Genomic DNA, 9,845 nt, shown 5'->3' with positions numbered 1-9,845 from the left:
TCTTGAGAAATCTGTATGCAGGTCAGGAAGAAACAGTTAGAACTGGACATGGAACAACAGACTGGTTCCAAATAGGAAAAAGAAGCCAAACTCAAGTCCACTGAGTAAATGATTATAAAGGACTCTACTTTTTAACATATGTGTATTCTAACTACAAGTATGCTTTTTCACTTTTAGAAAGTAGTATTTGAAAATGAATAAATTACATATGAATCCAAAATGTGCCTAATTCACAAAGAGAAATATTCAATTTCCTCCACTTTTCTATCCATGGAATATCCTGTTTAGCTTTGTATTATATTTAGCATAATGAACATTTGTTAAAATAAATACCTATTAAAACAAATAAAATGTTACATATTAAAGTTTTACTCCACTGAGAAGTAAATATGGGAGCAGGGTATTTTAAAATGTCTTTATTCTATTATTTAATATGACTAAAAATAATCTAAACTTAAAATATTACATATATTTATAAACATTATTTTTATTAAACCTCAATTTTTGGCTTCAGAAAATTATAAATAATCAGACAGGAGAGTTTGAGCGGGGATATATTTATTTGTTCTGATATTGTGCTTCAGAACTTCTGGGGAACTTCCCTGGTGGCTCAGACAGTAAAGCATCTGCCTGCAATGCAGGAGACCTGGGTTCAATCCCTGGGTCAGGAAGATCCCTGGAGAAGGAAATGGCAACCCACTCCAGTACTCTTGCCTGGAAAATTCCATGAATGGACGAGCCTGGTAAGCTACAGTCCACGGGGTCGCAAAGGGTCGCACACGACTGAGCGACTTATTCTGCTTCAATGAGCAATACTTTCTCAAGTTAAAACACACACGTTTTGGCATCTGATGACAATTCCTTACTTCTGATAACTTATCTGTCTTTAACTTGTCTCTTTTCAGCAGTTCAGAGACTAGAACAAATGACTGAAGAGAATATTACCAGGTGATGAACTCATTCTTTTGGGTTTTTCAGTCCAGAGAGAGAGTGAAATCCTTCTCTTTCTTCTCATTTTAGTGGTATATTCTCTAACTCTGGTGGGAAACGTTGGCATCATTTCCTTAATCCGGTTGGATCCTCACCTTTACACACCCATGTACTTTTTTCTCAGTAATCTGGCCTTTGTAGACTTCTGTTACTCCTCATCAATAGCCCCAAAGTTCCTGGAGACCCTCCTGAGCAAGCACAGGTCCATATCTCTCTATGCATGTGCACACAGCTGGGCTTTTTCCTGAACTTCTTGATTTTGGAGACGTTCCTTCTTGCAGTCATGGCTTATGACTGCTATGTGGCCATCTGCAGTCCTCTTCTCTACATGGTGATCATGTCCCAAAAGGTGTGCATGCAACTGGTAGCAGGCCCTTACTGATACAGCTTTTCTGTTGCTTTCCTCCACACAGTTGTTACTTTTCGATTGATCTGCTATGGCCCCAATGTTATTAATCACTTCTATTGTGATGATGTCCCTTTGATGGTCCTTGCATGCTCAGACACCAGCCTCAAAGAGATCTTGATTTTTATCTTTGCTGGATTCAACATGATCAGCCCTTTGACCACAGTCCTTATTTCTTCCCTATACATTGTGGCTGCCATCCTGAGAATCCAATCTGCAGAAGGGAGGTACAAAGCATTCTCATCCTGTGGTTCTCATCTGACTGCTGTCACTATATTCTATGGGACTCTGATCTTCATGTATCTGCAGCCCAAATCAAACCATTCCCTTGACACAGACAAATGGCCTCTGTCTACACAATAGTCATTCCTACGTTGAATCCCATGATCTACAGCCTGAGGAACCAAGAGGTAAAAAATGCCTTGAGGAAAGCCTTTGAAAATGTTATTTCCTGTCTCTAATAAACATTAAAATGTATCTTGTAACACTGACTGTCTTGGAACTATGCCACATGCAGATATGTTGTTTTTATTATCTTTGATAGGTTAATTTTATTTCTACCATTTTTATATGAGCAAAATGACTTTGCACATGTGTTCTATTTTTCATATAATTTATAAGTAAGATAAAAGGTTTAAAAGACTATAATGCACATTTTTAACAAATTGCTACTATTCGCATCTGTGACACTTGACAGTTTTGACCTGGATAGTTTCTATTTAACTGATAATAAGATTTAGCCACTGCTTTCAAAAATGCTTCTATTTTATACATTGTGGAGACAGAACAAGGGAGGTGGTAAAGTAAGCTTCTTGTCCATCCCCATGTCATTCCAGGCAGTAGCTGTTCCTCAACTGCACCCTGTCTGCTAAAAACCATTCCTGTCTGCTTCTGACTCCCACTGGATTCACTGGCGGTCACTCTCGGTAATTCCATGGTTCTCGTGTTGTTTGAAAAGATGTCATTTTTCGACACGCAGATCTGGAAATCAGGGTCAGCTTTTGGAAAGTCATACTCTCTTTTTCTGTATCAAAACAAAAATGCAGACATACCCCTATATTCCCTCAGCAACTTAAGATCCTTTTATATTTTAGGGATTTGAAGAAATTACAATGGTTTGACAGGAAGTGGTAGTTTAAAACCAAGTTAAAAATGTGGTTGCTGTCAGATGTCAGGAATATTGTTCTATGTTGGGGTGGTTGTAAAGTGATGCAATCTAAGACCCACTTAAACCATCAACTGGATTTTTTTTTTTTTAATTCAGATTCAAATGTTTGGTGTCTACCATGTGAGTGATATTGTGAGCTATTCTCATAGGGCAAAATAAAAAGCATTCCTGAATATGCTGAATAGTCTGCTATTTCAGAAAATACTGGCAAAAAATTGATTGTATACGTTATTTAGAAACAGTTTAGCTTATTTTATCCAACTTATCTTAGTAAACACTTCATTGTTAAATTAGATTTCACATTTATGTGAAGACATCGATATTGCCATGTTAAATTATTTATATTAAACTTTATTTTAATTTATGCCTCACCTAACCTCAACACCATTATTAAAGCAGCAACAAGGTGTTCTAAGTGGGTGTAAACTGTACAAATTCTGAAGAGAAGCAATGAATTGCAATCCTGATTTCCAAGTTCTTAAATCAACTTCTTTTGGGGTCAAGGAGCACAGTTGCAGAGAAATTAATCTTGGGAATCATGACTGTCAATTGCCAAAGATAAAACTCAAGAGAGGAGAACATCTTTGTTGTTGCTATTTTTTAAATAATTCCAAAAGTATAATTTAAATAGTTAAAAGCACAGCAGTGAGCTTCTATGGTAAACTACAGAGTAAGGGCTGAACCTGAGATTGGCAATGTGAGAAGGGTTTAAAGGTCAGTGAAACTTTCAAAAGGAATCTGGTGCCCCTTCTGGGTAGCACACTGGATTCAGGGGAGGTTGCTGCAAAACCACACGTTTACCAAAGAAACTTCAGATACATTTGAAGAGCTCCTAGAGCAGAAAGGATGATAGCCTGGGAGACTAAGAAAAACTAAAGTGAAACCCAAGTTCTAACTTTTAAAAATTACTGTAAAGAAATATATTAGTTTCATCAGTCTGCATTAACCAGTACCACACACTCATTGACTTAGAACAACAAAAATTTATTTTCTCACAGTTCTGGAGCCTACAAGTCTGAAGTCAAGGTATTGGCAGAACCAGGCTCTCTATGAAGCTCTAGGGGAGGTTCCTTCCTTGTTTTCTCCAGCTGCTCATGGTCCCAGGCATTCCTTGTCTTGTAAGCATCTTTCCAGTCTCTGCTGTCTTCTCATGGTCATCTTCCCTCTACATCTGTGTCCAGATTTCTTCATTCTTGTAAGGACATCACTCACACAGGATTAACAGTCCACCTTACTTCAGTATGACTTCATATTAACAATTGCATCTTCAATGACCCTATATCCAAATAATGACCCTATAACCCAATGATCCTATAACCAAACTCTGAAGTTCTTCAGGTTAGGAACTTAACACATGTTCTGGGGGAACAATTTCACTCAGAATAAGTGCGTGTAAGTGTGTGCATGCTCAGTTGTGTTTGACTCTGTGTGACCCTATGGACTGTAACCCGCCAGGCTCCTCTGTCCATGGGGTTTTCCAGGCAAGAATACTGGAGTAGGTTGCCATTTCCTTCTCCAGGGGATGTTCCCCCAGGGATTGAAATCATGTCTCTTGCCTTGCAGATGATTCTTTGCTGCTGAGCCATTGGGGAAGCCCCACTAATAAGTAAGGACAGTTAAAGATGTGCTGGCTCAAATGTCTGGTGAAAACACACCTTATCTATACCTGCAAGCACAGTGCAGAAAGAAAAAAAAAAAAATAGCTGAGGTTTCCTAAGCTTAAGAAAGAGACTTGTAAGTACCTAAAAAGGCTAGCGAAATGGCCCAGATGACGGGTCAAAAGGGATCTGCCGGGGTCCAGCCCCGGTGGATCCAGGGAATTCGAAGCAGGGACGGCGTCGGCGAGGATCAGGAAACAACTGCTTAATTAAACATTAATTAAGGATATAAAGAGTAATAGAATAAGGATAGCTCAGTGAGGAAATTCAGTGGAGAAAAGAGGCTGAATAATTCAGCCTGAAGGTAAGAGAAAGAACGACATGGTGAGACCAAGTTTCGGTGAACAAGGCCTGCACTTTATTTTCCAAAGCAGTTTTTATACCTTAAGTTATGCATAGAGGATAATGGGGGAAGGGGTAGAGTCATGCAGTAAGCCAGGCTTTCTTCCTGCAAACTTATCATATGCAAAAGCTTAGGTGATTTGCATCATCTTCTGGCCCGGAGGCCTGTTAACATTTTAAGACCCTTTCTTCAGAAAACTTATTTTTCTCTAAAGGTGATTGGTCAGGAGCCACCCTCCAAAAGCATTAGATAAAGTTGCATTCCTACAGAGCAAAGGTGTGGTGGGCTATAACAAGAAAAAGAATTAACTCAAGGGTCCCAGGTTACAAACATTAAAGCTACTACTTACACCAATTATATTAATCAATACACTGCCAGGGACACAGCAGGTAAGGGATATGGAGACTTAGCAGCAAATATTGGCCCAACAAGTGAAAATCCCTTCACCAATACAATTTCTAATCAATCTTTTGACTGCTCAAAGGAATCTGTATTTAGACAGTTTCGAACATCTCATGCCTCTCACAGTTTGGAGGCTCTGAGCAATCACATGTGGCCGGAAAAACCTATTCAGGCAGGCTAGAGGACTTCCAAAGGAGTTTGTAGGTTAAACACTGTCACACCCAGGAATTATTAACTGGAGCTGTAAGCTAACTCTTTTTCAGAGAGGTAGTGGGGGACAGCCCCCCATAAAGTCAGAGGTGTAGGTGAAAGCACAAAGCAGAAAATAGGCAGACTCTGGTTTTGGGGGTAGATGGGGGACTCCTAAGGCTCGATCCCGCCTTTGCGTATGCCGAGCCTCCTTCCTCAGGACCTTTGTCATGGGTGGAGTTCCTCACGCTGGCTACCGGCAGTGATAGAATTCCAGTTGAGCTATTCCAGATCCTGAAAGATGATGCTGTGGAAAGTGCTGCACTCAATATGCAATATGCACTCAATATGCAATATGCCGGCTCCCGGCAGGGATCCAAAACCAGTTAATGTGACAACTGGACTCTTAAAGGTCATAACAAGCCCAAGGACTCATCAAGTAGTTAGGACAAAAGGATATATAACCTAATATCTAATATAAATCAGAATCTTGAGTTTTTCTCCTTCTGGTTAAGACAGAAGACAAGATGCCCTCCTCTCAATACCAGAATAGTTTCTGAAGAGACTTGATCATTCTCAGGTAAAAATTGTCCTAGTGAGTGGTAAGATGCGGAGGTGAAGTGCCAAGGATATGTTTATGGAAAGTATTATAAGAGCAAATATAGCACTATAGCTAAGTGAACTCCCAAGATGCAGTGACTTAATAATTTACTCCTTTCTCAGGCAGCAGTATGAATTAAGGGGTTTGGGAAAGGCAATTAGACCCTCAATATGGGGTTTCCATCTTTGTCTAAAAAGTGATCATTTCAGTGGCAACATTTTCAAGTGGGAAGGAAGAGAAAAAAGTCCGTATCTAATGGCTTTAACATAGACAAGGTGATCTTTAAGTTTCAGGCACCACTTTCTACTGATGGTTCATTAACAAGACTTGACAACATTATGTATCCCACTGACAAGGAGCAATGGGAATGGTGGTGAACAGCTGGATGACAAATGTTTTACTTATAAAATAAAACATAAAATAATGGACACTGAGAAATATGTCTGCCATAAGGATCACAGAAAATGTGATCTTAAAGGGTCAAGTTATAATGGTCTCTGTCAATACGATTGTTTCTTGAGCAGCCTATCGTTTCATACTTGACACCAACTTGTTAGAAGCAAACTTGGGTGATTTGAAAACATTAAAAAAAAAAAAAACCTTTGTTAATGTAGTTTCCAATACTAATCAAATAGTACTTTTTCTTCCTGCTCAGAACCTAAAGTTAAGAAAAAGAACTCTCCTCCCACCATCTGCTTTTTCTCAGAACCAATCTGAGGGAATGTGGCTTGTGGCAATTAGTACGTTAGCCTGAGTTACAATACTTTCTGTGCTTAAATGAATCCATCTTTCCAGTGATACTACCACAAGTAAGTGTTACTTCTCAGAGTCTTTCTACACGTGTTCAGTTGTGCACCCCTTTTAATTGGATTAGCCCTTAAACAAGAATAAACTCATTCATGAGAAATTACTTCTGCTCTGATTTGCTTTTATGCTGGTATTATTAGCAAGAGTCAACAAGGACAAAAAATGTATTCCACTTATATTAAGAATGAAGGTAGATTAAGTGGACACCAATCAACATAAATTGAATTGTAAATGTGTACTCAGATCCCAATGGATACCAGTTTGAGCTGTGCTGCTCACATTTTAACACATGTCTAGTTCAATGACATTTGGTTTTACAGATTCTTATCTGGTTGATCCACTCTAGTTATTAAAAGCTTGACTTAAGCAGCTAAATACAGACCTAAGAATGTAATGTTAGTGACAAGAATTTGGAATCAAACAATACCTTCATTATAGCAATCAAATGTTTAACAGGACATTTTTCTAATCAAAAGTTAGATTTTAAATGACAAAAATCCATATTGCTTCATCTTTTTAAACTATGAGAAGGACATGATAGGCTTTAGTCATAAATTTTTCACCTATTTAAATTAATGAAGAGAAAAACAACTAGCCAAAATCCAAACCAAAGAGTAGAATTACGGTGAGTCAACAGATTGTTTGAAATACAAATACTGTTAATTATAGAGCAATACATACTGAGAGTTAACCTTCTGATTGATTCATGACACTAGTTGAAGATTCTGAATACATTTTTGTTTTCAAAAGTCCATGCATGTATGAATGTTATTGAAAGCTTTTTTGGTAAATGAGGATCCACCAACTTTTATATTCATGGAAAAGTGATGAAGTCTTAATTTTTTCTAATGAAATTATATATTACTTATAAAACAAGTGAAAAGCAATTATATATAGAAAATATCCTAAGAAAGCATATTCAACTCTTACAAAGATACCTCCAAATTAGCGTGTGCTTATGCAAATGTGTTTATGAGTTATCTGATGACTACACTTAGCACAGTTCTACATACACTGTGACTAACACTAATAGGTCAGGGTTAGTATGTTTGCATATGTAGATAAAGGAGGCCTAGTCCTGAGAGTCCGTTCATGGGGTAAACCATCACTGTGTTAGACTGGACCTCTTAGTATATTTAAGTGTTGCCTGTATACAGTCTATTTTAAACAGGGAATTTATATGCCTGGACATTTATAACAGGAAGTGGCATACACGGAATTATGTGCTGCAGGTTCACTGCCTCAAGTTTGCCTTGACGATTGCTTTGTTGACCGCCTCTTTCACACCTTTGTTCCTCAAACTGTAGATCATGGGGTTCAGCATGGGAATCACTGTGGGGTAAAACACGGCCACCATCTTCCCCTGCTCCACAGACTCTTCAGTGGGCCTCGTGAGATACATGAAGAGGAGAGCCCCATAAAACATGGTAACAGCTGTCAGGTGGGACCCACACGTGGAGAATGCCTTCCTCCTGCCATTGGCAGAGCGCCTGTGCAGCACGGCCGCTACGATGAGGGTATAGGAAACGAGAACCACTGAGAGGGAATATGTGAAATTAATCCCAGCAATAACAATCATGGTGCATTCTTTAATGTGGACCCCTCCACAGGCAATCTTGATAAGAGCAGGGTCAGCACAATAGAAGTGGTTGATTTCAAAGTTTCCACAGAAGTACAGGCCATATGTCCACAGTGTGCAGATTAGGCTGACAGAGAACCCATAGATGTATGTCACTGAGATGAGACGAGCACAGACACTCCTGGACATTTTACTGCCATAAAGCAGAGGGTTGCAGATGGCCATGTAGCGATCAAAGGCCATCACAGCCAAGACATATACTTCCACATGGACAAGGGCTCTGAAGAAGTAACACTGCACCAAACACCCCACATAGGAAATGGGTTTTGTCTGATAGTAAGTTTTCCAGCATCTTCAGAGTGACATTGGAAGAGAACCACACATCCACAAAAGACGAATGACTCAAGAAAAAGTACATGGAGCTCTGAAGCTGGAGGCTGATGCTGATCAAAATAATCATACCAATGTTCCCTATCAGACTGATCATGTAAACTACTAGAAACACCACAATAAAGAGACCTTGAAGCTCCTGACGACTGGTCAACCCCAGAAGAACAAATTCTGTCACATCTGTGAAATTTGGCATCGCCTTCACTTAGACCCAGTCTGCAGTGCCTATGGACAAATTAAAAGAAATGAATGGATTTATTTTATTCTTGAAAATTTTGAGTCATGCTTATCAGTATTCTAGTTCAAATAATATAAAAATCAATGTAGACTTTGTACAAAGTTTAATATAAGAGTATATAATCACATTTATTTCCTTTAATAGGCCTTATAGGTAATTATTACAATATTTATTAGTTTCTTAACTCTAAAACAGACAATTACATTCACATACTACTAGTATTAGACACTTATTTTTGCTAAATTATTTCAGTGATGCTAACATCATAGATTGCTAATAGAAGTAAAGCTAGACTGAGAGTCATCAGAGAATGACCAAATCCATTTCAACATATTGTCTTATAGGAAATGACTTGAGACTCCAAATGTAAATATTCAATAAGGTCAGACAACCACTTTGGGCTGAACAGGGAAGTAATAAGAGTGAATCACTGAAATGCCATTGAATACTATTTGTGTGTATGATGGTTGCCTCTCATTGCCTATACTAATACAAATGCACATGTAATATTAACTTATTTCCCTATGACTTGGAAGATATCCTTTTTTAAAAATGTATTTGTTTGTTTATTTTTGGCTGCGCTTGGGCTCCTCTTGGTTGGCGTGTGTGGGCTTCTCACTGCAGTGGCTTCTCCTGTTCTGGAGCACTGACTCTAGGTGAGCAGGCTTAAATAGCCGTGGCTCACAGGTTCTAGAGTGCAGGCTCAGTAGTCATGGCCCTCGGGCTTAGCTGCTCCATGGCATGTGGAAGCTTCCTCCAACCAGGGATCGAACTTATGTCCCCTACATTGGTAGGCATATTCTTATCCACTGAGCCACGAGTCCAGAAGATATCTTCTTATCCTCACAATTTTACGGGATGATTGTCTTAAACCTTGGTCTTACAATCTAGTCATTGACATACTTTTCTACACTATGCCAGCATATGATATAAAAAGCTTTCAACTTATGAAAATCCTAGTCATGTTTTATTTTATTTAGCTATATATTTCACTTGCCTGATTACTGCTGCTTGCAGGATGAAGTAAGCGGTATTTAACAACACAGACTGTATCAGTTTAACAGTTATCTCAGA

At 38.7% G+C, this 9,845-nt stretch overlaps 2 pseudogenes; one reads left to right on the top strand and one right to left on the bottom strand.

Annotated features, from left to right (window-relative positions):
* Window positions 1-941: 941 nt before the first annotated feature.
* Window positions 942-5,214, top strand: LOC133256636 (olfactory receptor 8U3-like; annotated as a pseudogene).
* A 1,700-nt stretch (window positions 5,215-6,914) lies between these two features.
* On the bottom strand, window positions 6,915-8,812 carry LOC133257854 (olfactory receptor 5M9-like; annotated as a pseudogene).
* Between the last annotated feature and the right edge of the window lie 1,033 nt (window positions 8,813-9,845).

The sequence above is a fragment of the Bos javanicus genome, chromosome 11 (genome assembly GCF_032452875.1).
Source record: "Bos javanicus breed banteng chromosome 11, ARS-OSU_banteng_1.0, whole genome shotgun sequence".
Lineage (NCBI taxonomy): Eukaryota > Metazoa > Chordata > Mammalia > Artiodactyla > Bovidae > Bos > Bos javanicus.
This window is presented reverse-complemented; position numbering and strand designations above follow the sequence as displayed.